Source organism: Dromiciops gliroides, chromosome 3 (genome assembly GCF_019393635.1).
Source record: "Dromiciops gliroides isolate mDroGli1 chromosome 3, mDroGli1.pri, whole genome shotgun sequence".
NCBI classification, from domain to species: Eukaryota; Metazoa; Chordata; class Mammalia; order Microbiotheria; family Microbiotheriidae; genus Dromiciops; species Dromiciops gliroides.
Window position 1 is genome coordinate 577,178,677 of NC_057863.1, and position 27,721 is coordinate 577,206,397.

Genomic DNA, 27,721 nt, shown 5'->3' on the forward strand with positions numbered 1-27,721 from the left:
ATGTTTCACTACATATTTTCTAGAGAGGAAAGTTAAATTCTGCATAGAACAATGCATAGGATGTCGTTTTCAGATACACTGGCCATTTATTTTATTTATCTTAAGGAGGGAAGAGAAGTAAGAATCCAATCTTCTTTTTCAAAACCCTTCAGTACAAAGCCACTTTTCTTTTTTGGTCCCAGAATTTTTGAAGCAACATCCTAAAGGTGGCGCTCTTAGAAATTTACCATGGCAGAAAAAGGGGTGTGGGGGTGGGGAATCCCATCAGGAAAGCAATTTAGCGAGGCAATCTGAGGAGATCAAGGAGGAGAAGAGCGAATAAGAAAACTAGCAGAAAAAGGCGGTAGGCGAGTCATTGTATGAGATGCTCTTCAATGACAGACGTCTGTTCTGACCAAAACAAAAACCAAAACAACAAAAAACCACAACAAAAAATTCCAAACCCTCCAAACTATCAGCCCAGGTGTATGAGGCAGGGAGACAGATAATCTGGAGGAGAATTCTCCAACTCTAGGGGTTTTGGTGGTGCACGGCTGCTCTGTTCTTGCCTCTCCACCTTAATTCCAGCAGAACCTATTCCATGGGAAGCGATTGGTACTTCTCGCAGAAGGGATGAGATTCCCAGGAATAATAACGTGTCACGGAAGACCACGAGAGGATAATTGGTCACTCATCTGTTGCACTAGCGCAAAGCCAAGGGAGCCGTCTCCTTGGATGGAAGTGATGAAGATCATTTAGAAGGCTAGGACTTGGAAGGGACGAAGGGCATTAAAGTAGAGGCGGGAAAAGGGGGATGGTCAGAATGATTGCGAACCCAGATCCAGTCTGTAATTCCACATTTGAAAATGGAATTCCAAAAAGATTCTCCTAGGACAAGAATGAGGAACAAAAAGCTTTGCGAATGAATGGCTCAATGGACATCTCCAAGACACCTTTAAAGCCAAGTAAGTTCTTGCCAACTTGGCAAGGTGTGTTCTCTTTCTCATTCGGATATTTAAATTCGGAACCTGTGTGTTAACATAAAAAGGGACTAGCGAGACGAATGGGATAACTTTTTATCTAGGTAGCTCACTATGTGCAGCGCGCACTCACATCTATCTATACACACCCATGTCTCTCTCTCTCTCTCTCTCTCTCTCTCTCTCTCTCTCTCTCTCTCTCTCTCTCTCTCTCTCTCTCTCTCTCTCTCTCTCTCTCAGACACACACACACACACACACACACACACACAATACACAAACATAAACACCATCCTATTCCGGTTTTCACGAGTGGGAGGCAATCCCATGATATTTAAATATCGCACCGGGGAATATAATGCTTTCTTGTACTGTTGTTAGGGGAAAATAGGTTTGAGGAAAATAAGTGGGGATAGGGGAGAGAATGGGTTGGCTGTTTATAATTTATTCATCGAGACCCCTTAAATTGTTGACACTGTGGAAGCTGCTTCCTCGGGGCTTGCTGGTGGTGAAGTCTGACACCTTGAGGACAAGGGAGGGCTTGCTAAAAAACCGGGAGAAGACGGGGTTTGGAGGGGGCTTCTCGAGTTTGCGTTACTAATCTGTATTGCTCTGCGTCCCCTGGAGACCCGGTTCTTTTTGGAAATCTGCTTCTAACTGTTTATCCTGGCTAATGGAAGTTCACTGGGTAGGTGGAGATGCAGCGAACCTGACTATATATGAACCAGATAGCTGCCCCCTAAATGTCTGAATCAGCTACCTGATTCAGGTTCAGGTTCACCCCGGAGTCTGCCCAGCTCTGGATAATGAATGGCGTGGGAATGAATTCAGCTTGGCCACGGCGGGGTGCCTTAGTGCACAGTGGACACTTAATACCTGTTGGTCTAATTGCCTTGAAATGGTTTGGTCGAGAGCCTTTTCAAGATTAGCCAGAGGTGAGAGTGATTGACAAGGGGTGGGGGGTTGGGGCATCAACAGCTCGGGCTATATAGAGAGCATGTGGTTGCCTACTTGGGGTATGGCCAATCCAGTCGGTAGGGCAGGGTCCCGGCTTTCTCCCAACCTTCCAGTCCAAGTATGGGATGTGACGACATTTAGTCAATCACCCATCTAAGTGCAAAGATAGACGAAACCTTCTAATCTGTTTGCTTTGGGAACTGAGATTTTCCCGCTCAGGACTTAATTCGTCCCGTCCCCACACCCTACCCCCATCCCCACCCATTTTGGACTGTTTCCCTCTCCTTTTTTTCCTTGCCACCCATGGCATTGCAGCCTGATAAGCTGTACTACCCTCTGTTCAGTGCCAACTGCGTGGGTTGTGACTTCATGTGTTTTCCTTGGAAAACCGAACACTCAGAAACTCAGCGGAGATTGAGGAAATCCCAAAGGCAGCCGCAGTCGGGGGTGCTTTCACAAGTCACAGCTGCAGACAACGTCGCGCAGCTGGGGATGTGATTCCGCCTGAGAACTGACCCAGGAACAGCAACTTTCCAGGTAAAAGGTGCATTCTCTGACCGCTAACTAGGAGTATGGGGAGAGGCGGCACCTGATAGTCTCTTTATGGAGCACTATTAAGTTTTCCCAGGCTCTCTCCAGAGACTCAGAGGGCTGCAAGCCCCCTCTGACCCCAACCCCAAGCCATCCAAGGAGGTTATGGGCTAAGATGGAATGAGGCTTTCTCCTCCCCCTCCCCACTCTTTCCTCTCTCTCTCTCTCTCTCTCTCTCTCTCTCTCTCTCTCTCTCTCTCTCTCTCTCTCTCTCTCTCTCTCTCTCTCTCTCTTCCCCATCGCTCCAGCCTTCTAACCCCTGGGTGAATCTATTTCAGTACTGTGCTCTCATCAGGGGAAGCTTTGAAGAAGTCAGCCTGCTCCTCCGCCCCTCTTTGCTTGCACTATCGCTGGGCATGCCATCGCATAGGCTAGAGGAGTTTCCTGACTTTTAAAAGAGGGTGGGAGGCAGCCGAAGGCAGAAAACGAGAGGAATGGAGTGCCCAGTGCGACTTATATGGTAAACAAGGAGACTGAAGGAATTCAGCAACGCTTTAGGGGCTTTAAGCTTTTTTCAAAATTTCAGGGTCCATGGGCTGGTTATGGTCCTGCGGGCAGTGTACCTAAAACAGTAGGTATAAAAGAAGTCCAAAAAATTGACGTTGGAGGAGAGAAGAGAGTTAAGTGGCCAATATCTTCTCAGACTTAAACCTTGCGTCATTTTTATTCCCATGTGTCTGTCAGGGAGCAGAAAGCACTCTCTTCTGTTACTGGGACTGGAGCAAGCGGTTTCTCGGTCGCATGGCAACTGGCAGTGAAATTAAACCCGAGACCCTGCCTCCTGCTTCAGCGAATCACTTGGGTTCGTCACCTGTCAATAAGGATTCAAACACAAGGATATTTGGGGTTGGGGGAGATGGAATCATGGCAGTATTCATTACCGAATATTAGGTTCCTACCTAATGAAATGCTAGGGCCATGAAACTTTAAAGTAAAAAGAGAGATGCCCTAAGCAGTGAGGAGGAAAATACTTTAAAGCAACGTTAAATGGTGTTTTGTTTTGTTTTGTTTCTGAAAGATAATCCTGAATAGATGACTCAATGTCCCCTTTTGTTGGCCTTTGGTTTCAAACATGCTCATCAGAAAAAAAAAATAGTACTGGAGAGTTTCTTCATAGTTGTTCAAAGGGAGTAGGATAATCTGGATTTCCCTACTAAAATTAGTCAAGAACATTTCTGTGTGTGCTTAAACACAGAACATAGGATGTACTCTGCTATTGGGATGTAATGCTCTTTGTTTTTGAGTACTCATGTTGAAAACATAGATTATTGAGGTAGCATAGAATATATTGAAAATACTATATTTTCATTAGTTTCATGGTTAATGGAAGAGAGAATGTACTGCCTCCACTTATGTTTCTTTCTATCCTTACCCAGCTTCTAGTATAGTCTTATGCGTTGCAGGTATTCAATGAATATATGATGAATAAATGAACAAATGAATGAATGTGTATGAGATGACAGAATGTTTCTGGGTGAAAGGAGAGACAAGTAATCATTGGGAAAATTGAGTAGATGATGTTGGTACAATGAAGAATTTTTTTAAAGTGTTCTAGTAAAAATAAATGCAAATCAGTGTAACAAGGACTATTAAATGAGAATCACACATAGAATTTCAGGAAAGGGCATGAAAAAATCTAGGAGTATTAGCTGATACCATGGATTAGCATTATACCTCTAGAATTAAAAAAGCACAATTCAAAGGTTCATAAATAGAATATCATTAAGCAACTTGAAGATAATATTCTCATTCTACATAGTCTTCTGGTTAATCTGCTTTGTTGAGTCCTCTTAGAATAACAGACATTTAGAGTGCTGTCCCCAAACTACACTCACACACACACACACACACACACACACACACACACACACACACGTAAATATTAAAGTAGACTCAGAAAAAAGTCAAATAGTGATTAAATGATTAAAATGTTGCAATTAAGTTCTATTTGAAAAGATGAAATAAAAAGATACTTTCATAATTGGGAATTCTTTCTCTCCAAGAATGAAATGGGCCTTAACTATGGTATGGATAATTCGGTTAAAAAGACATAAAGTATAGCTGGATATATGAAAAAATAACAGTTTGCAAAGTCATTTTATTATCCTGTTTTCTTGAGAAGTCTTTAATTAGGATAGTTTTTTTAACTGGAGAAAATTAAGTAGTATTATTTTAGAAAGTATAAGGTTTTTATTAGATATTAAGGTCCCATCAACCTTAGAATTTTATGGTCTAACTACTCCCTTTCCTTCCCCCTATAGAATGGCATACTTTTTTTTGTTTGTTTGTGGGCAAGGAGGGTTAAGTGACTTGCCCAGGGTCACACAGCTAGTAAATGTCAAGTGTCTGAGGCTGGATTTGAACTTGGGTCCTTCTGAATCTAGAGCCAGTGCTGTATCCACTGCACCACATAGCTGCCCCCTAGCATGGTATACTTTTTTAAATTTTTTTTTTAATTAAAATTTTTTTTTTACATATAAGGTATTTTATTTTTTCCGTTACATGTAAAGATAGTTCTCAACTTTTGTTTATACAAGCTTTACAATTTCAGATTTTTTTCCCTCCCTCCCCTCCCTCCCCCCTCCCCTAGACAGCAGGTAATCTGATATAGGTTATATCTATATATCCATATCCATATATATATATATATATATATATATATATATATATATATATATACATAACATTAATCCTATTTCTGCATTAATCCTGTTACAAGAGAAAAAATCAGAGCAGTGATGCAAAACCTCAAAATAGAAAAAAAAAAAACAACAGCATGGTATACTTTTAAGAAATTAAGACTGAGAAATCTGGTTGAATAGCCATTTCATGACTTTTAGCTAAGTTTGTTGGAGTTGAGAAAGTGTTAAGTGACCAAATAATCACATGAGCCAAGAGTAATAAGATCCCCTGTTAGTCATTAGATCCAATTAGAACTTGTTCTGTATAAGAAAGTCTTTATTAGAACATTATTTAAATTTTAAAATAATACTAAAGTAAAGCAATATGGCTGGCTATAAATCAATCAACAGATATTTATTTATGGGCTAGTATGTGTCAGGGATTGAACTAGATGCTTATAATACAAATAAAATACTAAGATACTCCCTGACCTCAAGGACCAAGAAAAACATGAGTATAAGTCTTGCTTCATTGTCACTTAAGTAAATTAATTAACCACTCAGGGCTTCAGCAAGTCTTGAAGTTAGAGAAAAGTGAAGAGACATCATCAAGAGAGATACCCAAGCTAGTAAAATCACAGTTTCAGAATCTGTTTTACTTCACAAATCCTAGAAGTATAAATTTAATATTTCTACTGAGATTAAGAGTATTTAAACCTGTGTTCAAGGTTCAAGCATTCTGTGAATTTGGATGGGAAAAAATTAACACATCTTCATTTTCTCTTACCTCTAATTAAAACTTAACCATTTCCTTCAATCGTGATTAAAAACTAACGGTATTCTGAGAAAGGGTCTAGAGGCTTTATCAGACTACCAAAGAGGTTCTACACACACACACACACACACACACACACACACACACACATGATTGAGAATCTCTGATTTAGAGTAAATATTGCTCATAAATGCCTTAACGTCAGGGATTATATATCTTTCAGAAGTGTACCTTTAGACTTTAGAATAGTTATTGGCACATACTGAGTACTTAGTAAATGCTTTGAAATTTATTAAATATGTTTTCCACTTAGAATAATATTAGAAATGGACTTTGACTTAAAAAAAAAGCCATACCTCTGATTTAATTCAGGAATAGAACTCCTGGTGAGAACACTCCCTCTACTAATGCAGATCAGCAACTATTTTCCAATTTAAAATCTTCAAGAATTGCCTGAGGCTCACCAAAAGGTTAATTATATTCCCAGGATTATACAGTTAGTATGTGTCAGAGCAGGGATTTGAACCTAGCTCTTTGAGAGCCAATGCAAGTTAACTATCCAATATGCCAGCAGTCTTCCTCAATGGTATTAACCTTACCATTTGTTCCAATAACCTCATTTTACGGAACAGTGGCAGAGCTGATATTCAATCATAGGTTCCTGGACTCTACATTCAGTATTATTGTTTTTTCAAAGCTGCAGAGCCATTCATTCAAAATTATTTTTTATAATTTAGCTACCAGTATCTTATTTCCACTTGCTAAATCCAAAGAAACTTAGAAATAAGCCTGAAACAGTCTTGAAAATACCCTGTTGTGTCTACACTTAAATGAAACTGGTGGAGTTTAAAACTTCACTATTTAGAATTTAGACTTTGGAAAAATTATTCAAATTGAGTAGATAAAAAAAAAATGGACTTCTGCACCAGAGATTCTCTCTCTACTTAACTGAAATCAACAGCAAAAGGAGCTCATTATTTACTGAGAAACTGTCAAAGTAAACGCACTATTAAAACCTTGTTGCTGTGCAATAAAGCTTGTTAAGTGGTGGTGATTTTAATAAGGCTATTAGAATAAAACTACTTTGAGAAATAAATTATAAGAAATGTTCCTTGTATGGTTTTTGGTACACATTTGAAATCAACAAAATATACTATGGCAGTTTAGAATATAGAACTAGTGTTTTGAAACTGAGAACCCCAAATCATTTCTCCACATCTAAATAATTCATGTGATAGCAGATGTGCATAATTTGTTTGCCAGATAATGTGGAGAAAGCTAATTATGCAAAGGGATAGATTTCAATAATAAACTAATGAACAGAAAGAAGAGAATTATTTAGGATGTTAAACAATAATGATGCTATATTTTTTAGTCTTTTATGTATGATATTATTTATTTAATTTCAAAGGTAATCTCTAGTTTCTTGTGAAATTTAAATTTCTTAACTTTTGTTTTTAAAATATATTAGAATGTTATTTTAGAGTATATGATACAAACCATTTGAATTAAAATATTCTTCCTTTTGCAATATCTTTGAGACAATATATTTGTCAAATATTGGTAGAAGTTGATTTTACATATATATGTATATGTATACATATACACACACACACACATGCACACACACACACACACAAACACATAACATAAAGTAAAGCCCAGGGAGATTAATTGACTTAAACTTCAGCATCTACATCAAATGATTCTTTTAAATTAAACATTTCCAAAGCATATTGATATTATTCTGTTTTATTTAGAGGTGAAAATGAGTAATTTGAATACATGGTTCCTTAAGTTAGTTAACCTGAAGATGATGCCTACTAATATTGGGTTTTTCTTTCCTCTCTTTTTAAATATTAACTTTGAAATACAATAGTGTGATACAACATTATTCAAATTGCTTCTTGAGAACCTACAGATAATTTTTGGATGCAATTTTAAACATGAAATCTGAAATGTTAGTTAAAACCTTAGTTAAACAACATATCTCAAAATCTTTATCTAGGACATGACATCCTTTTTTTTTTTAAATGGCAAGGACAATAGAATGAATCAAATATGTATTTATTACATTTTGCTCCCTGAAGTTTTGCATTGCATTTATGAAATCTCTTGAAAGTCACTTGATGTGATCTGTGTTAACAAATAACATCAGTGATAAAGTTTATGTAATACCAAATTAGAAATTATTAAGATATTAAAGTCTATAAGGCAAGTATCTTTCCCCTTCAGGTCACCTAAAAACAAAGAAACAATAAAGGTAATCACTATTAAAGAAGAGAAAGTTTTCTTTTTTAGGATTAGCCACAAGAACAGATTTTAACAAGTCCTTTCCACTTCTATCCTGATTACTCATAAATACATGAGCATCATGGATATTGATTCTTTAACCCATTAGTTGTGATAATACCCTAAATAAACATAGACAGCATGAACTACTGGCCAGAACACTGGACTCAGAGTCAGGAATACCTGGATTTAAATCTACTCTCAGAAATTTACTAGATGTTTAATCCTGAGTAAGTCACCTAACTTCACTGTACCTCAGTTTCCTCATCTGTAAAATGAGGCTTGGTGTACTCCATGACTTATAAGGACTCCTTATGTTTCATATCTATGAGCCTATAGGACTTTTCCATCATGAGATTGGCATTTTGTTATATAAACAAATACGAAAGGAACAGAATTTTATTGATACAAAACCTACTAAAGACATCAGCACAATTATGGTACCTCAGAAGGTTCAAAACATTACCTAGAAGTCAAAAAATCAAACCACTACATGTCACCAGAGTAAACTGGACAACAAAGGCTACCTACAAACAGTCTTTAAATTATATTACCGTCAAAAAACAGCTGCATAATCTGTGTGATGCCACCTGTTGAAGCTAATAACTAACTTTGTACAGACCTAAAGCTGATTTATCAACAGATTTATTCTTCAAAAGAATACTCTTTCTTGAGCTTGATGGCAAATAATGTCCATGGAACTAGGAATAGGGTAAAGAGAGAAAGGTGGAGTGAAAATGATCAATCTCTAGTGGAAGAAATTTAATATGTATAATTTCATAATCATGTTAGATATTAGATACTTGCTTCTGAACAGGAGCAATAAGATTTTAAATATTCTGGAATATGAATAAATTTATTAGACATACTTCTCTGCAACACAAGTGGGATTTCTTAAGACCAATAAAATTTTAATGTTATATCTAACTGATGATGTGAGAAAGCTCTGGGTATGTTCATTCTTAATTTGCTACTCAGATTGTTATTGCCTGATTTCACCACACACAGCTATATTGTGGAATATCAGTTTAATCAACTAGTATTTTGATGGCCATTCCATTGGACTGCTTTCTAAAATTAATTTTAAAAGAAATATCCTGGCTCATTTTAGACATATTGGAAATTAGCCATATTATACAAAACAAAACCAAACCCTGATTTGATTATTATTTTTGGTTAATAAATGAATTGCCTTCTATTATCCTCTACCTTAGAAATGGTGAATTTTCTTATTAGTAAAAACTGCAAGTAATCAAATTATTTGTAATAGCATTACAGTGCAGTCTGTACAACTGGAGCAAACGCTAGATGTAATAGAGATAGGGAATTCTAGAACTAGGTATCTGGTTAAAGGATCATTCTACAAACAAACAAAAAACCACAATCAAATACATTACTGATTTGATAACAATTTCATCTTTTTTAAAAAATAATTATTCAAATGCTTATTAATATTTGTCACCTTCCTGAGAGGCAGAGAGGATAAAAAGATGGCCTATAAACAAGTAAAACACAGGTTCAAGGACTGCTTCTGATAAACTGGCAGTGAGACCCTGGGCAAGTCACTTAACTTCTTAGTGTCCTAAGAAATACTCTCTCCCCCTTTCTGTTAATTCATTCATTTATGGCCTACATTAAAAAAATTTTTTTTGAGTTCCACATTCTCTCCTGCTTTCTTACACAACTGCTACCTATTGTGAAATCCAGCAATATTGTATCAATTAAGTATGTGGCCATGCAAATTATGCTTCCATATTAGCTATTTTGCAAAACATAATACACACACACACACACACACACACACACACACACACACAGAAGAAACATCATACAGGAAGTAAAAATAAAAAAGAGCATGCTTCAATCTGCAGTTAGAGTTCGTTAAATCTCTCTCCAGAGGTAGAAAGCAATTTTCATCATGGGTACATTGATATTATCTTTGATCATTTATTAATCAAAATGGCCAGGTCCCTCACTTGGTCTTCTTTACAATATTGCTATTATTGTGTCCAATGTTTTCCTGATTCTGCTCACTTTACTTTGTATCAGTTCATAGAAATTTTCCCAGGATTTTCTAAAACTATCCCCATCATTTCTTATAGTATACTAGTATTCCATCATAATCACAACTGATTAAACCATTCCTCAATTGATAGACATCCTCTCCATTTACATGTGAGATTTAAAATGGGATATTAGATCATAAATCTTCCCTACTTAACCTTTCTTAACAGTCGGTTAGGATAACTGAAAGACGCCAGTTTTTCAGTTATCCTAACCGACTGTTAAAAAACTTTCATATTTTTTTACCACATACAGTTCTTTGTCACTACAAAAAGAGCTGCACTAAATATATTTGTATATATAGGTCCTTTCTCCTTATCTTTGATCTCTTTAGGATACAGAACTAGTGGTGGTATTGCTGTGTGAAAGCATACGCACAATTTGATAGACCTTTGGGCATAGTTCCAAATTGTTCTCCAGAAGAGTTGGACCAGTTCACAACTCCATGAGGAGTATATTAGCGTATCATTTTCCCACAGCCCCTCCAACATTTTTTATTTTCCTTTTCTGTCATCTTAAAAAACCTGATGGGTGTGAGTTCGTATCTCACGGGAGTTGTTTTAATTTGCATTTCTCTAATCAATAGTGATTTAAAGCATTTTTATGTGACTATTGTTAACTTTGATTTCTTCTTCAGAAAACTTCCTGTTCATAACCTCTGGCCATTTATCAACTTTGGAATTGCTCTTATTTTTTTCTACAAATTTGATTCAGTTACCTAGATATTTGAGAAATTAGTTCTTTATCAGAGAAACACTGAAATTTCTTCTCCCCCTCCATTTCCTTCTTTCCTTCTAATTTTGGCAATACTGGTTTTGTTTGTGCAAAAGCTTTTTAATTTAATATGATCAAAATTATTCATTTTACTTAACATGATCATCTCTTCCTCTTTTTTTTTTTGGCCATAAACTCTTCTCATAGATCTTCTCTTCTCATAGATCTGACTGGTAAAATTGTCTAGTTTCCCTAATTTGCTTAGGACTTTACCCTCTATGTCTAAATCATTTACCCATTTTGACCTTATCTTGGTATACTGTGTGAGATGTTGGTCTAGTCTTACTTTCTGCCAAACTGCTTTCCAGTTTTCCTAGCACTTTTTGTCAGATGATGAGTTCATGTTCCAAAAGCTTGGATCTTTGGGTTTATCAAACACTAGATTACTATGGTAATTTACTGTTGTTTATTGTGTATCTAGTCTACCCCATTGAGGAACTACACTATATCTTAGCCAGTGCCATGTCTTTTGTGATTACTACTTTGTAATACAATAAGAAATCTGGTACTGCTAGTGATACTGCTCCTCAGGGCCCTTGCACCCTTGTGATCAAAAGTGTTCTTCCCTGGACCTCTCTGCCTTATGACCCAGAAGTGGATATAGGCAATGGAGTTGCCAAATAGTGCCCTGTCCTGCATCAAGTATCAGCACGTGGATACCCTGTAGTTTCTTTATGACCATTTACCAGAGCTCCCAAAGCTAATGTTGCCACTTCCAAGGTCCTCCACAGTGTTGCTGCCACATGGGTCAGCACCCCCCCCCCTGCCCAGTGTCACAGACCTCTCCTTCTGACCTTCTAAGTTGTCTTGGACTGGAAAAAAAAGTCTTACCCCAATTTTTGTTGGCTATGTCACTCTGGAATTCAGTTGGGGTGGGGGTTATTTCAAAGTTGTTTAGCAGGGAATATTAGAAGAACTCATTTGCCTCCTCTAGTCTGCTATCTTGGCTCTTTCCCTCTAAGTTCCTGATAACAATTTGACTTTTCAGAGTTAGAAGTAATGATGGCAGCAGCTGCTATTTGGTTCTTGATTTTAATCAATAAGGTAAAAATTAATTTGTGAAATTATGGGAACCCTGGAAGGAAAACAAAAAGTGACTATGTCATCTTGGAATTCACAAATCAAAGGGATAGGAAGCCAGGTAGTCCAACACAGAGGTATCAAAGCACAGTGGACAGAGCTAAAAGCTAATCATCACAGGACCTGGATATAATGCCTAACTCGGTTTCCTACTAATTATATTGTGTTGTTCAGTTGATTTTTAGTCATACCTGACTGTGACCTCATTTAAGGTTTGATTGCCAAAGATACTGGAATTGTTTGCCATTTCCTTCTTCAGGTCATTTAGGAAACTGAGTCAAACAAGGCTAAGTCACTTGCCCAGGGTCACACAGGTAGTAAATGTCTGAGACTAGATTTGAACTCAGTAACAGTCTTTAAAAACTATGATAGTGGTAGTGGTAAAAGAAGTCACTTGGTGGAAGATATGTTCAAAAGCATAGAGAAGAACAGTGAATAGGGCATGGTCCACTTTAGACTACAATGGACATGACTGGGAACTTTATGACATAAGGTTAAAAATGAAGTTGCAGAAAATATGTGGTGGGTCATAAATGCTATCATGAGGAATTCATTCCTTATTCAATAGAAAATGTGAAGTCCCCAAGATTAATATCTTGGTAAAAAAAAAGTAAAATGATTTTTGGGCAGTTATGTAAAGAATGAATTGGGGATAGAATAGGTTACAAGCAGAAAGACTAGCTAGGAAGCTAGTATAATAATCTAGAGGAAAAGAGATGAAAAACACCAGGGTTGTTAACAGCAAGGGACATATAGTTTATAAAATTTACTGCAGAGATTGAATCACACTATTTTAGGTAAAGAAGTAAAAATCAAAGATTAATCTGAGAGCATAGTGGTGCTATTAATAGCAAAAAAAAAAAAGTGTTAGGAAGGAGAACTTGTAGGAAGGGAAATGATGACTTCTATTTGGAACAGGTTATATTTGAAGCGTAGGAGACTATCACTAGGTAGAGGTCCAGGAGACAATATATTCAACATTTTACATTAATAATTTCAATCTGGAAAGAATAAAATAATCCCTCAATTATTTAAAAAAAAATGAAGATTTGAATCTCAATATGGGCATGGATTCTGTAAGAAAGTTCCTAACTATTTTAAATGAGTTTGAATAACTAGACCCAGGCAAGCTGTATATGAGACTACTGGCAGTTGTGATCTAGAATCATTATCAAAAATGATAAATCATGGAGAATAAGAAAGGAGGTCATGGAACTTGCTGTGTAGTCAACAACTCTATTCCTCTGGATGCTGCCTCAGGACTTTCCTGGTTCCCTGGCAACATTTGCCCAGAAACCTCTGGGAAATTGTGATAATGCCTGTTGATTCTTTGTGAATGTTTTTTTCCAGCTTAAAAAAAAATCAGTTCTCTTAAATAAACAGAGGATGTGCTGCCCTTCATATGATCAATTTAAAAGGGGCAGCTAGATGGCGCAGTGGATAGAGTACCGGCCCTGGAGTCAGGAGTACCTGAGTTCAAATCCAGCCTCAGACACTTAACACTTACTAGCTGTGTGACCCTGGGCAAGTCACTTAACCCCAATTGCCTCACTAAAAAAAAAAAAAAAGAAAAAAAAAAGAAAGGTACTAGGAGATATCCCCAGGACAGGGGAGAGAGGGAGAGAAGATGGGGGTTGTGGAGGAGGAAAGAAGTTAAAGATCAATAAGTTTAACATTAATTCACAACAAAATTCTGTATCGGAAAAGTTTGAGATAGTTTGGAAAAGAAAAGGCAATTAGTAGGAGCATGAAGAACACTAATCTTATTTTCTTTGGTGATCTTAGATATGTCACTGGAAATGGCTTTCATAATAAGCCTCCATGGTACTACATGGTACAATATAGAGTGTAGTGGACTTGGATTGCAGAAGACCTACCTTTGGATCCCATAACCCCGGGCAAGTCACAATCTTTCTGAATATCACTTTATTTATCTGTAAAATGAAGAGGGGGTAGTAGACTTAATGGCCTCTAACCTTAGTGAGTTAGGTGGCATAGTAGATAGAGTATTTATCCTAGAGTCAGGAAGAACTGACTTAAAATCTGGCCTCAGATTCTAACTAGTTATGTGACACCAGGCAAGTCACTTAGTCTTTGTCTGCCTCAGTTTCCTCAGTTGTGAAATGGGAATTATTGTAGCATCTACTTCGCAGGATTGTTCTGAAGATCAAATGCCATGTTTATAAAGTACTTACACTGCCTGGTACATAGCAGGAACTTAAATACTTATTCCTTTACTCTTCCCCCTTCTAAACTTAAATATATGTTCCTATGATTTTTTATATGTGCACAAGATGATGGAATGATAGTACTTTTAGTATATATTACCTTGTAGCCTCCACTTTTTCACTTTCCATTTATTTTATGTTCCTCTGTATCATGGCTTCAAACACTACCACTAGACAGAAGCTACTCTCTTCAAATTTACTGGTTGTCTCTTTATTGCTATGTAACAGGTATGATCAGGGTAGTCCCTCTAGTCAGCTTTTCTGGACATCCTCCCATTCAGCAAGAAATTTGCTCTCTTGTTCTATGCTTGAAGCTACTGCCAACGGCATGGAGGGGAGAGAAATCTCTTATTTCCTACCTATTGGGAAGTCTGAGGGAAAGTTGTCAGAATCCCAAACAATATGCTCACCTCTATTTCTCTGTCTCTGTGTCTGTATCTGTTTTTCTCTTTCTGTCTCTGTCTGTCTCTCTCTTTCTCTGTGTCTGTGTTTGTCTGTCTGTCTCTCTCTCTAAGTCTCCCTTCTGCACACAGCTACCAAAAGAATCTCCCTCAAACACAAGTCTGCTCAAGAAGCTTTGGTCCCTCACTATGACCTGGAATCAATTATAAAATACAAACCGCTTTATTTAGCACTTGAAACCTTTTACAATCTGGCTCCAGCCTACCTTTACATATTAATTTTGCCTTACTTCCCCTTCACAATCTCTACAATGAAGCCATGTGGTTCTGCTTGGTAATCCCTATCCAATATATTCCATTTTCTGCCCTCATCCTTTTGCATGGGTTATCCCAGTGCTCCTACTTATTGCCATCTCTTGGAATGCATAGCTCCCTTCTAGTCTTAACTCAGCTATATACTTAGCCTCATATATATAGCATTCCCTGATTCTTCTAGTTGTTATTACTCTCATGGCAAAAATCAATTTGTATTTGATTTGTATTCATTGATTTGGGTACAAATTGTATCCAACAGATTTGAATCTCTTTGTCAGTAAGGACTGTTTCATTTTTCTCTGTATTCTCAATGCCTAGCAGAATGCCTTTGCATGCATTAAACACTTAATAAATGCATGCAGAATTGTTCAATTGAATGCATGTATAATAAACTTATAGATGATTCAACGTTGGAGGGAGGGATAGCAAATATAATAAATTATAGAATTAAGATTCAGAATTATCTAGGTAGCCTGAAATAATAAAGCAAAACCATCAAGAGGATGTTTAGCTGGTAAATGTGCTGAATTTTACATTAAGGATTTTTTTTAATGTACAAATAAAAACTATGAGAAACTTGGACTGGTGATATAGTTCAGGATTAAAAAGACCTGGGACTTTCAGTCAACCAAAATTCTATAGGAGTCATCAGTATGATTTAGCTACTGGAAAGCCTAATGAAAAATTAGACCACAATAATAAATCAATCAAACATTTATTAAATTCCTAATATATGACATTCTGGGGATACAATAAGGGTGAAAAGAGTCCTTGCCCTGAAGGAACTTACAATCTAATGGGGGAGAAAACATGCAAACAAATATATAAAAGAGCAAAGAATATACAGGATAAGTACAAAATAATTAAAAGAAGGATAACACTAGGGAAGGCTTACTGAAGAATGTTCTAATCAGGGAAAGCAATAGTCTTATTGCACTCTGTGCAGCATTTGGATTTTTGTATTTATGTCTGGGTAGAGCATTTTACATGGGGCATTTTACAAATTGGAATACATGATCTGCAAATCATATCATTTCAGGAATTTTTGGAGGAATGTTCAACCTGGAGGGAAAAATGAGAGAAAATGAGAATATTTGTTTTTAATTTTTATATTTTAAAGACTTGATGTTCCTATTTTGCCCAGCCTGGAGGTAAAGGGGCTACTCATGGTTACCCCACTCTTACTGCCATAGGAGCTTGGGCCTACTTCATTCCTGACCTGCACAGGTTTGAATTTTGTTCCTCCATAGACAGCCTGGTGGCCTTCTGATCCTGGGGGGCTTTTACCTTATTAATGGCAAACAGTTTGGATACCTGCTTGGCACAAGTTACTACATCTCACAACTCCCAAGAAGAAGAGATCTACCAGTGTCAACTTTCCTAGGAACAAGGAATTCAGACACACCATACCTGTTCTTGTCAGTAGTTTTCAAATATTTGATAATATGTCAGGGAGAAGAATAAAATAGTATTGTTGTAGTATTTGGCATGTAATCAATGAGCCAAAGTTATAAAGATGCACATAACACAAGTGAAAAATACTTCACCATTCAAAGTTGTTCAATAGTGGAATAAAAAGTCAACAACTGAAGTCATGAATTCCTTATCACAGGAAACGTTCAATTAGGAGCTAAAATTGCATATGTGTCTGACCTAGATAACCCTCATGACCGCTCCCAACTCTGTTTCCAAAGGAAAATTAATGGGAAAAATATAATAGTACAAAGTAAATTTATTCTCTTTAAGACTCAAATTTTTGAAGAATATAAGGCAAGGACAATTTGAAGAAAAATAATTTAAAATATATTGCTTAAACCATCATAGTTTTAAATCAAGAGAAGGAAAACACAAAAATTGTCAATATAAATATGTAATTTGTTGTTCATTTGCTTCAGCTGTATCTACCTCTCCATGACCCCATTTCCTTGGAAAAGATACTGGAATGGTTTTCCATTTCCTTCTCTAGCTTATTTTACAGATAAGGAAACTGAGGCAAACAGGGTTAAGTGACCTGCCTAGGGTCATACAGCTTATAAGCATCTGAGGCTAGATTTGAACTCAGGTCTTCCTGACTCCAGGCCCAATGTTCTATACTTCATATCACTTAACTGTCAATAAGTATGTGATACATATATATATATATATATATGATATGTTTATTTTTATTTTATACACACACACACACACACACACACACACAAGCATAGTATTTGGAAAAAATACAAGCACTTCCCAGACACAGAATTTTGAACAGTTTCATAAAACAGATTTTGACAATTTACACTTATTGAGTGCCAACTTCAGAAATCACCTCCAAGCAAAAATTGAAATATGTAAATCAGACATGACTCCCTGAGATAATGTAGGTGACATTCATCAAATGAATGCAAATCCATCTTCTCCCTTGTGTTTCATTGTAATGTGAAGTGTTTCTGAGAGTGCCATAAAAATATTGATTCTAGTGTATTTAGATAATTTTCTTGTCTCTGTAATTAAGTATAAATATTTTATTTCACAGTTCCCTAATAACTTAGTGGGCTGATGTTTGAGCATATTTGTTTATATAATGAAGCCATTTATACTAACTGGTGCTTTACATGTTGATCTTCACATCATTTCCCCATGTAACCAAAGTAATTTTATCCATCAAAATGTGATGGTCATGATCACAGGTCAACTGTGTATTGTATAATGCTTATTTCCATAGAATTATGCAGCCAGTTTATTATGGTTTCTATTTAAGTGGTTCTGCATTGGAATCCTTAAGGGAAGGTATTGTTCCAGTTTACTAAAAATTTACAGATATCACTCAAAGAGGGCAAGTTAACATTTTTCTCAAAAATATGAAACTGAAATAAATGAAGCTCAAGGCACTATTTGCATATTAATTGCCAAGGTATTAGCAACAATTTGGGTGAAAATGAAGAGATTCAAAGTCCCACAACCTCAATAAATAAAGGCAGAACACTTGGGAATGAGATTTCCTATAGTGCAGGCACATGTCTTCAGTTCCACTTCCCTCACCCCTATGGTGCCATAGTCAATATCAGCACTGGCAGAATGACACCCGAGTTACAGATTTCCTGAATGCTTGCTGAAAACAATGTTTTATGTCCCATTTGTCACTATGGAACATATTTTTCAGGTTTTTCCAACAGGGCAAACCTTTCTACTACTGTTAATATTCCACTCCAATCTATACCCCTTCTCTATTTCCTATTCATTCAGTCTTATGATTATAGATGTCAGCAGAGTGTGCCCATATTCTGAGATTCTGTCATATTCTCGTTCCTCTCTCTGTTTTCATTTGCCTGTTTACCAAGCCTTGTCCTCTCAGTCTGATGTATTATCAACTACCATATTATTTTTTGGATACTCTGATTTTTTACTATTTCTTACCTGCTAAACTGAAAAAAATCAGTATGATTTCATCCACTATGAATTCATCATACAAAACTACAAAAGGATTTCTCTGCTCCTTTGAACCTTTTTCCTCATATTAAGACCATCCAAATTCTCTGTCTTTTCATGGGCAAACTTCTTGATTAAATTTTATGTGTTTTCTTGTCCTCCAGTCTTCCAATCCACCTGACTTTTGTTATTGTTGTTTTCCTCCTTTTTCAAGAGGACCAATGACATCATGGGGAGTCTTGAGTTGAACATGAATTAGATTTAAGTGAGACAGAGTTGTGAAAATTCATCAGCATTACTCTCTCCTCCAGAGTCATCAAAGTCCAGTGGCAGAACCAAAGTCAAAATGACTGGGGATGGCCTGGAATGCAGTGAATTACCTTGGTGTCTTCCACATCTGGTCAAGCTCTAAGCAGCCCCCTTCATGGCCATTGGGACAAATTGTTCTGATCTGTACATTCTCCATAGTCATCTCAAATATATTATTTGTCCCTCATTTCATACCCAGTAAATCTTCCCTTAAAAGAAAGAAAAAACTTAAGCAAAAAAAACCAAAAAAACAAAACCCTGGCATATCCAGAGATTTATGCAATATTTTGATGTTCACAATCCCCTACCTCTCCAAGGAAAAGAAGAATGCACATTGTTACCTATTTTCCAGGTTAATTTCTTCATCTAGATTTATCATTATAATGATATATAATTAATTTTGTTTTCTTGTTCTTTTGATCCACATTGTCATTATGCATGTTACTTTTCTTGATTTTTCTTGCTTTATTCTACATCAGTTCACAAATGTCTTCTGATGTTTCTCTAATTTTTTCCTATCTGTAATATCTTATAAGGCAATAATGTTCCACTATCACCCTATAATCCTATGTGCCGGTAGTATTAACTGAATACCTTTCATTCATTACATGGTGCAGCCAAATGACCTATGTATTTTTTAGGCCAACCAGATAGCACAAGGGAAAAACTGCTGGGCCCAAAGTAAGAAGAGGTAAAGTCCAGCCTCAGACATTTAAAACTGTGTGACACTAGTAAAATCACTTCATTTCTGTTGACTTCAATTTCCTCAAATGTAAACTGGAGATAATAGAGTAGTACCTACCTTTCAGGATTTTTGTGAGGATGAAATGAACTACTATTTGTAAAGTACTCAGAATAGTGCCTAGCACATAGGTGCTCAAAAAAAATCTTGTTCCCTTTTTCCTCCCTACCTCCCATTTTTTTTTAGCATTATTTAAAATTGTTTTCTATAATTTTTTTTGGTAAGGCAACTGGGGTTAAGCAACTTGCCCAAGGTCACACAGCTAGTAAGTGTTAAGTGTCTGAGGCTGGATTTGAACTCAGGTCCTCCTGAATCCAGGGCCAGTGCTCTATCCACTGTGCCACTTAGCTGCCCCTGTTTTCTATAATTTGAAAATGGTCCAATTCACAGGACTTTAAATAATTTATTAGTGTGCCTTTCTGCTCATATCCCTTCTAATATTTCTAACTTTTGTCATTTTTACCACTTATTGCCCGTGCAGTAAAATCTGAGTGTTATTTTAATTTTCTTTCTTGATTATTTTTCCTTTGCTATTAGGGATTGGAATATTTTTAAAATTCTTCCTTTGAAAACTTCTTGTATCCTTTGATTATTTGTCATTTAATGAGTGACTCAGTTTTACAAATTTATTAATTCCCTATGCATCTTGTTTAGTAGACCTCCATCATAGATATTTCATATTATTTTTTTTCTGATCTACAGCTTCCACTTTTATCCTAGACTCATGGAATGTGTGCAAAAACATTTTGATTTCTTTTAATCAAAATTGTCTACATATTATTCATTTTATAAAAGATTTCTCCCCTGAGATTCAGTTGTCAAATGTACCTTCTATTTTTTTGTGGACTTTTCAATGATGTGACATTTTATATGTAAGTTTTGTGTGCAATATTTATTTCTTTGCTTGTTTATTATTTACTGTGTTATGTGTTATAAGGTATTGGTCTAATTTCACTTTTTGCTATTTTCCCCATTTTCCCTAGAAGTTCTTAGTGAATAGAGAGTCCCTCCCCTTACTTGTACTATTTTTTTTTATTTTTGCCTTTTTTGTGTGTTCCACTGATGGATGTATTTCTCTATTTTAACTATTACCAAATATAAAAACTGTTGCTTGATAATATAGCTTACAATAATATTACATATAATGCATTCTAAAATATAACAGTTTATATTTATTGAGATCCTAGACCTTTGCTTTCCTCAAATGAATTTTGCTATTATTTTTTGTTGTTCTATAAAGCGACCCCTTTGGCAATTTGATTGATGTAGAATTAAATCTATAAAATAAATTATGCAGTATTGTCCTTTTAATCATGCTGACAAAGTCCCAACATGAGGAATGACATCTACCAATCATTTATCATTATTTCTCTAAAGAGAGGTTTTTCTTTATTAATTGTATTGTAAAGGCTTTAATGATGTCTTGATAGATTGAGTTCCATGAGTAGGTATGATATTATTATGATATTATTCGCATCCCCAACTCCAATCTCCATTTTCCGTCCCTTACCCACCTCCTTTCTCAAGGAATTCAGAACCAGACTTACTCATCTTCCTCTTCTTCCCAACACCTGCCCTTTTACTAGGAGATGTTTACATTCTTGTGGTTGTGTTTCCTCAGACTCCCAACCTCCTATTTCCCTCAACCTCCTTATATTCTATAAACTACTCCTTCAATCCAGCTCAGTCACACAAACTGATAACACACTAAATCTTACTTTACCCACAAGTGCTGCTTCCTTAATAAGAAACTGACATTTTCCTATTTCATCATAACCTCCTGTTATTCCACTTCCCTCTATGTCTTACTCTTCCTAAACCTATTCTTTACCCTCATCCAGACCTCCATTTCTCAGTACTTCTCAAGACATTATCCCTGCCCTTTACTCTCTTCCTTTTCTATCTTTAAACCAATAATTAGCCATTTCAACTCTACATTGTCTTCTGCTCATGACTTGCTATTGCTTTATCTTATAATCACCCTTCTCTTGACAAACCTCAGCCCTGTACTACTTCTACCATCCATCTATAGCTTTCCCCTCCTACTACTAATGAGCCTCTTTATGAGAATCTAGAGCAAATCTGATAAATATAAATAAGTACATTTTCAATTCATCTTAGCCAACCTCAACTAGGCTCTTGCTACAGCAAGGCAGTCCTTTCACCCCTCCTTAATTCATTTCCCATAAAAAATTCTTCATTTTTTCTCTTCCCCCTGAAACCCTGCACACCTTGTCTTCCCCGACATCTCTCTCAAATGAGAACCCAAGATTGTCTCCTACTTATCCTATGCATATCCTGTTTTATGTTGCTGTTTGAATGTTGTCTCTAACTTTAGAATGTGAGCTCTTTTAGAACAGAGACTGTCTGTTGCCTTTCTCTGTATAAACAATGCTTAACACAGTGCCTAGCACTTATTTTGTAGTTGTTCAGTCATCCACAACCCACTTTTGTGGTTTTCTTAGCAAAAGTATTGGAATTGTTTATCATTTCCTTCTCCAGCTCATTTTACATGTGAGGAAATTGAAGCAAGCTGAGTTAAGTGACTTGCCCAGGATCACACAACTGGTAAGTGTCTGAGGCTATATTTGAACCCAATGCTCCCTGACTTCAGGCCCAGAATTTTATCCACTGGCCATCTTGCTGTCAGTAGGTACTACTGAACTATTTTCTACTGAAAAATTAAGGCCATTTGTCATGAATTTCTTCTGACCTCCTCTTAATCTCAAAACCCCTTGATATAATTTCCCTCTCTATCCTTATTTCTTTCAGTAGTTTATTTCTTTCTGTTTCTAACAAACAGTTGGATTTTATCTTTTCCAAGGACAACCCAACTAGTTATAATCTCATCCCCTTTCATTTCCCATCTTCTCTAGCAGATTGCATCCTATAATCTTTTCTGTCTCTCTTTGCTGTCTTTCTCTGTGTATATGTGTATATCTCTCCTCAATATTCAGTAATGATATAGGCCCTAGCCCTCTTTCTTTGCTTTATTACTTGCTGAGTTGAACTAGAATTTTTGCATCAAAGGAGGATGATAGTGTTTTATTTCTCAGATTTTGAGGCTAATTAGTGTAACAGGCATTAAAAATTTGATAGCATTTACTTGTACATTTGTTGCAATCAAGGCTCCATACCTTCTCCTCAATAGTTACTTATGGGTTGTTAGTTCCGCTTCCTAAGGGTGAGTTGTTTAAAATTATTATTTCATATTCTTAAAAATTGGAATATTTTGTAATCTGTAGGTAATCATTCATTTCCTTTAAATTTTGTATTTGCTATCAAGTTTGGATGTTCTGGGCATCTAGGTAGTACAGTAGATAGGGCGCAACACCTAAAGTCAGGAGGATATGAATTCAAACCCTAATTCAGATACTTATTAGCTATGTGACCTGACCAAGTCACTTAACTGCTGTTTTCTTTAGTTATCTCATCTGTAAAATGGGGATAAACATAATACCTACCTCTCAGGGTTGTTTTGATTATCATATGAAATAATCATTATAAAACGTATGGAACCGTGCATGGCAAATAGTAAAAACTACATAAATGTTAGCTATAATTTATCATCTCTGTTTTCCTTCAAAGATATGAAGCTTATGAAGTACCAAATTTGAGCTCCCTCATTTTCCCCATTTCTATGTTAATGCATTTGTAGGTCTTACCTAAATTTTTCTTCCCTTTTATATTCATTCTTTCATTCTTTTTTTTTTTTTAAATTGTTGATGATAGTGAAGTGGGGACTTCTGCTATGCATCACTACTAGAGATGTTATTGTATGAAGTAAACAATAATGGTTGTTATGACTCACTCAGTATCCCAAATCAGGAGGCCAGTTCTCTCTAAATATAATAAGCTGCCCTTTGTTGTGACAATTGTCCAAAGGCCAATAGATCTTTTCCTCAGACCCTTGTTCCCTCCTCACACCCCAAAGACATCCATCCCTTTCTGAGTACTTACTTCCTCCAAGGACACACACACACACACACACACACACACACACACACACACACTAAATAATTAAATAAATGATCAGCTAGCTAGCTAGCTAGAAAAAAAAACAGTCCCTTTACACTGAAGAAAAGAAAAATCTCTTTTTTCTGTAATAAAACACACACATACTCTGTGTTAGTCTATTTATCTGTCCTGAAAATTCTGTGAATTGGGGCAAAGTCAGTTCAGTTGTGAATATGAATACCACTGCCCTATGATTTCTTATAACTGCTTATGTCTTAGAAATTTTAGGCATATATGTGTATATGTGTGTGTATATTTATGTATATACATATGCATATATATCTGTATACACAGACATATATATATGCCTAAAATTCCCAAGACATATATCTATGTCTCTGTCTCTGTCTCATCTCACATGCTTCCTTCCTGAAAGTTGCAATATATTGACATAGATAGCTAGGCATTTTACTGTCTCTCCCCAGGTTCACATAAGGCGAGAATATAATAAATATTAGACAACTAGATTGTATAGTGTATAGACCAATGGACTTGGAATCAAGAAGGCTAGAATTTGTCTCAGACATTAGCTCTTACCCATGAAAGCAAAAATATTTATCAATCTCAGTTTCTTCATTTGAAAAATGTGGATAAGATATGATACACTTAACTCCCCCCTCTCCATATATATGCATATATGCAAAAACACATGCATATACATAAATGTGTATGTATGTATTGTAAAGAATTAGTTGTTATTTGAGGTTTTTATGCCTCAGCATGCACTGGCCTGGGGCTCCGCAAACTGCATGGTGCTCCACCCACTGGTTGTAGCAGTTGCCTGGGCTCTGGCACCTCAAGTCATCACCACTCACCAATGCCTACATGGGCCTGGAAAAATTATAATGATTGCAAGCCTAGTGAGGGCAGTTATGTGACTGTCATAGTGGCCATCCCATTGGCTGGGGCTGTGTGGGGTGTTTCTAGGTCTGGGGAAGGAGAATTGGGCATTCTAGGTAGAAGCTGGGAAGCAATAGATGTTCTGCTGTGTATTTTCAGCTGATTCCTGGGCGGTGGTATTTTTTCAGGTATTACCATTTCCCTTTCCCCATTTTATTTCCTTTCCCTTGATCCTATTTGTGTTTTTCTTTAAGTTTGTTCTTGTTAAGAGCCACTTAGCTAGCACTCCCCAATTAAAAATTGGTCCCCACAGTATGTATACATGCATGTATGCATGTAGCATCTAGGTAGTACAGTAGAAAGAGCAGTAGGCCTAGATTCTGAAAGACCTTAGTTCCAATCCATTCTCTGAAACTTAATTAGTTATGTGACTCTGGGCAAGTTATTTAACTCCATCTGACTCAGTTCTTCACACATAAACTGTGGAGACATTGAAGAAAGAAATGACAAACCACTGTAGTATATTTCCTAAGAAAACCCAATGGATAAATCCTTGGGGTAAGTCATGAGTCAGGCAAGACTGAACAGCAAGTATATATGTGTGTATGTATATATATATATATATATATATATATATATGTATATATATATATATATATATATATATATATATATATATATATATATATATACACACACACACACATATGTATATATTTCTTTTGTAAACCTTAAAGTACTACATAGGTGCTAGCCATTCTTATTTTTATTAATAAAATAGGATAAATAATGATATCCATATAAATGATACTATGTATCATTAGTATTATAATATGTCAAAGTGTGATTCTATGTCAAACATAAAAGGTAATATTTACTTAAGCAATTTCTTCAGTGATATATAAATAAATATTTTAAGTTGATATTGTGAGATTTAAAATTGGATACTAGAGCATTAATATCCCCTCTTTAGCCTTTCCTTTAATTTATCTCCCAAACTAGTAAATGGAAGAAGCCTCTGGTCTCTAGTTAGAGCTTTTATTGTTTGGTAGTTACAAGGTGATGTTTATTAGAGGGATAGGAAAGTAGAAATACAAAACAAATAGTCTTAAGTCTAAGCTTAGTCTATATTCCGTATAAAACTCACCAAAAGCCCAAGGCCACCTTTGGGGGGCGGAGAGCTGAGTCAGGCACGTGCTGCTAATGGCGAGCCGGGCCGAGTCGAACTCCAGTCAGCGTCTGTCTGAGCAGCACAGTCATCGGACCAGGGGAGCAGGAAAGAGACCTCCCACTTCCCTTCTCTCCTTGCCTTTTAAGCTCGCACCCCAGAAGTGGAGTGCTTAGCAGCCAGGCTGGCGTGCGTAGCCCATGCATGGCCATTGGTCTCCTCCCCGAAAGGGTGGTCCTTCAAAAACGGGTGTCTTTCAGTATTCACTAACCGACTATTAAAAACTTTTTACCACAATATTAAGTGAGCATATGGTGAGGTAGAATATACATACCATGAAATTATCCCATATTTATACATAATATAATACTTTAAAAGTTTGCAAAACAATTTACATACTTTATATTCTTTGAACCTCACAACAACCCTGTAAGTGCTATAAGTATTATTACCTCCATTTTACAGATAAGACAACTGAGATGCTCCAGCATTATTGATGTGCTTGTGGTAGGTTACACAGCTATTGTGAAGAGCTTGCATTAACTGAGAAGTGGGTACGCATTATAAAATCACCATTCATAAAGGGAGATTGAAAGGTTATATAATTCATTCCTTTGTTTTCAGGCAAGCTTTCACCTAAACTATCTAATTAAGGCAACGAAACCACTGTCTTTAATGTTTCAAGCAAAAGTATCCTATTATCTCCATTAGTAACACATTCCAGTGTCTCTCAGAGCTGTTTTTCTCATTGTGTAACTTAAATCTTTTCTATTTCATCCTCTCTTATCTTTTTATAATTGGTGATGAAAAATTGGTGAGAAGATGAAAGAAAGATGACTTTAACCTTAAATATTCTTTCATCAAATAGAGAAACAATGTGGTACAGTGGGGGTTGGACAGGAAATGGAACTCAAAGAGAAGACTGTATTCATATCCTGGTATAAACTATTACTAGCTATGTTACCACAGCTAAGTGATGTCAACTCTTTGAGCCTCAGTTTCCTTATGGTAAAACTGGAGTAAGAATGCTTGCCCTATTTTGCAGTCTTTGTTATTATTGTTGATGTCTGGGTCCATTATAAGGCAATTGTGTTAGCTATCCTGGGATGAATATCTTAGCTTTCATTCAATGCAAGTGCTGCCGAATTTCTCTATTCAAAGAGTATACCCAGAATCTGAAGGAAATCCTTAAGTAAAATTAAACTCTTTACAATCTTTCAGAGTAGATTTTGTAGTATTTCTATTGACCATTCATGCCCAAACCCTATAGCTTGCCCATTGTTTATTCAGAAACATTAATTTTCTCTGGGCCACTTAATTACCAAATTGCAATTCCTGTCTGTTGCCTTTCCAGAAGGAAGAAGATAGAAAAAGAAAGTGGAGAAGAGAGAAAGAGAAGTGAAGGAGAGAGAGGGGGAGGAAGGAAGGAAGGAAGGAAGGAAGGAAGGAAGGAAGGAAGGAAGGAAGGAAGGAAGGAAGGAAGGAAGGAAGGAAGGAAGGAAGGAAGGAAGGGAGGGAGGAAGGGAGGGAGGGAGGAAGGGACAGATCAGAAAGTGGAAGCTTTCAAATGTGCCCTTTTTACATGTAGCACAAATAACTGCTAGCAAATGGAACACAGCTGTTTGCTTGCTGGTTCAACTTAACCTGACAGTGAAGTGTTTTGGTTCATAATGTGCAAAACACTTGATTCTGTGAATTAATTTTATTTTGAATCTGTGTCTCCCATATGTTCTTAAAACAGATATAATACCCATATTTCAAATAATGTGGCTCTTACATAAAGAAAAGACAATTTTAATCAATAAATATTTTATTATCGAAAAATTTATGATAAAAACTTCTAGAGGAAAAAATGTCAAAAATTTTACCAGCTTGATCACTCAGTGATGCACAATTATAGCCTAAGTTGAAAGCACAAATTGCTGAGATATATTTAATGATCTTCTTCCATTTGGCCTATTTATATTTTTAAAACATGCTATGAATAATAAAAAAGTAGTTTAGGGGTCTCTTGGTCTTTACCATTAGGGCCCATACCTGTGATTTCATTATTATTAAGAATTCCTAGTATAGGCTCTTCTTCCCTTGATGCAGAGCCCCAACTCATCTGTAACTTTATAGTATTAGAATGCTGTCTGGGATTCTGAGAGTTTGAGTGACTTTGTCTTTTGTTCAGAT

At 36.2% G+C, this 27,721-nt stretch overlaps 1 protein-coding gene across 3 annotated transcripts in view; it reads left to right on the plus strand.

Annotated features, from left to right (window-relative positions):
* The first annotated feature begins 321 nt into the window (after positions 1 to 321).
* TRPC4 (transient receptor potential cation channel subfamily C member 4) overlaps positions 322 to 27,721 on the plus strand; it is a 260,284-nt gene continuing 232,884 nt past the window's right edge. Inside the window, exon 1 of one of the 3 annotated variants that reach the window (XM_043998714.1) lies at positions 322 to 944. The gene's annotated coding sequence lies outside the window, so the exon portion shown is untranslated. Of the gene's footprint in view, positions 945 to 2,007; positions 2,453 to 27,721 lie in introns of those variants that run through there. The other 2 variants (XM_043998713.1, XM_043998715.1) reach the window with 2 other exon arrangements.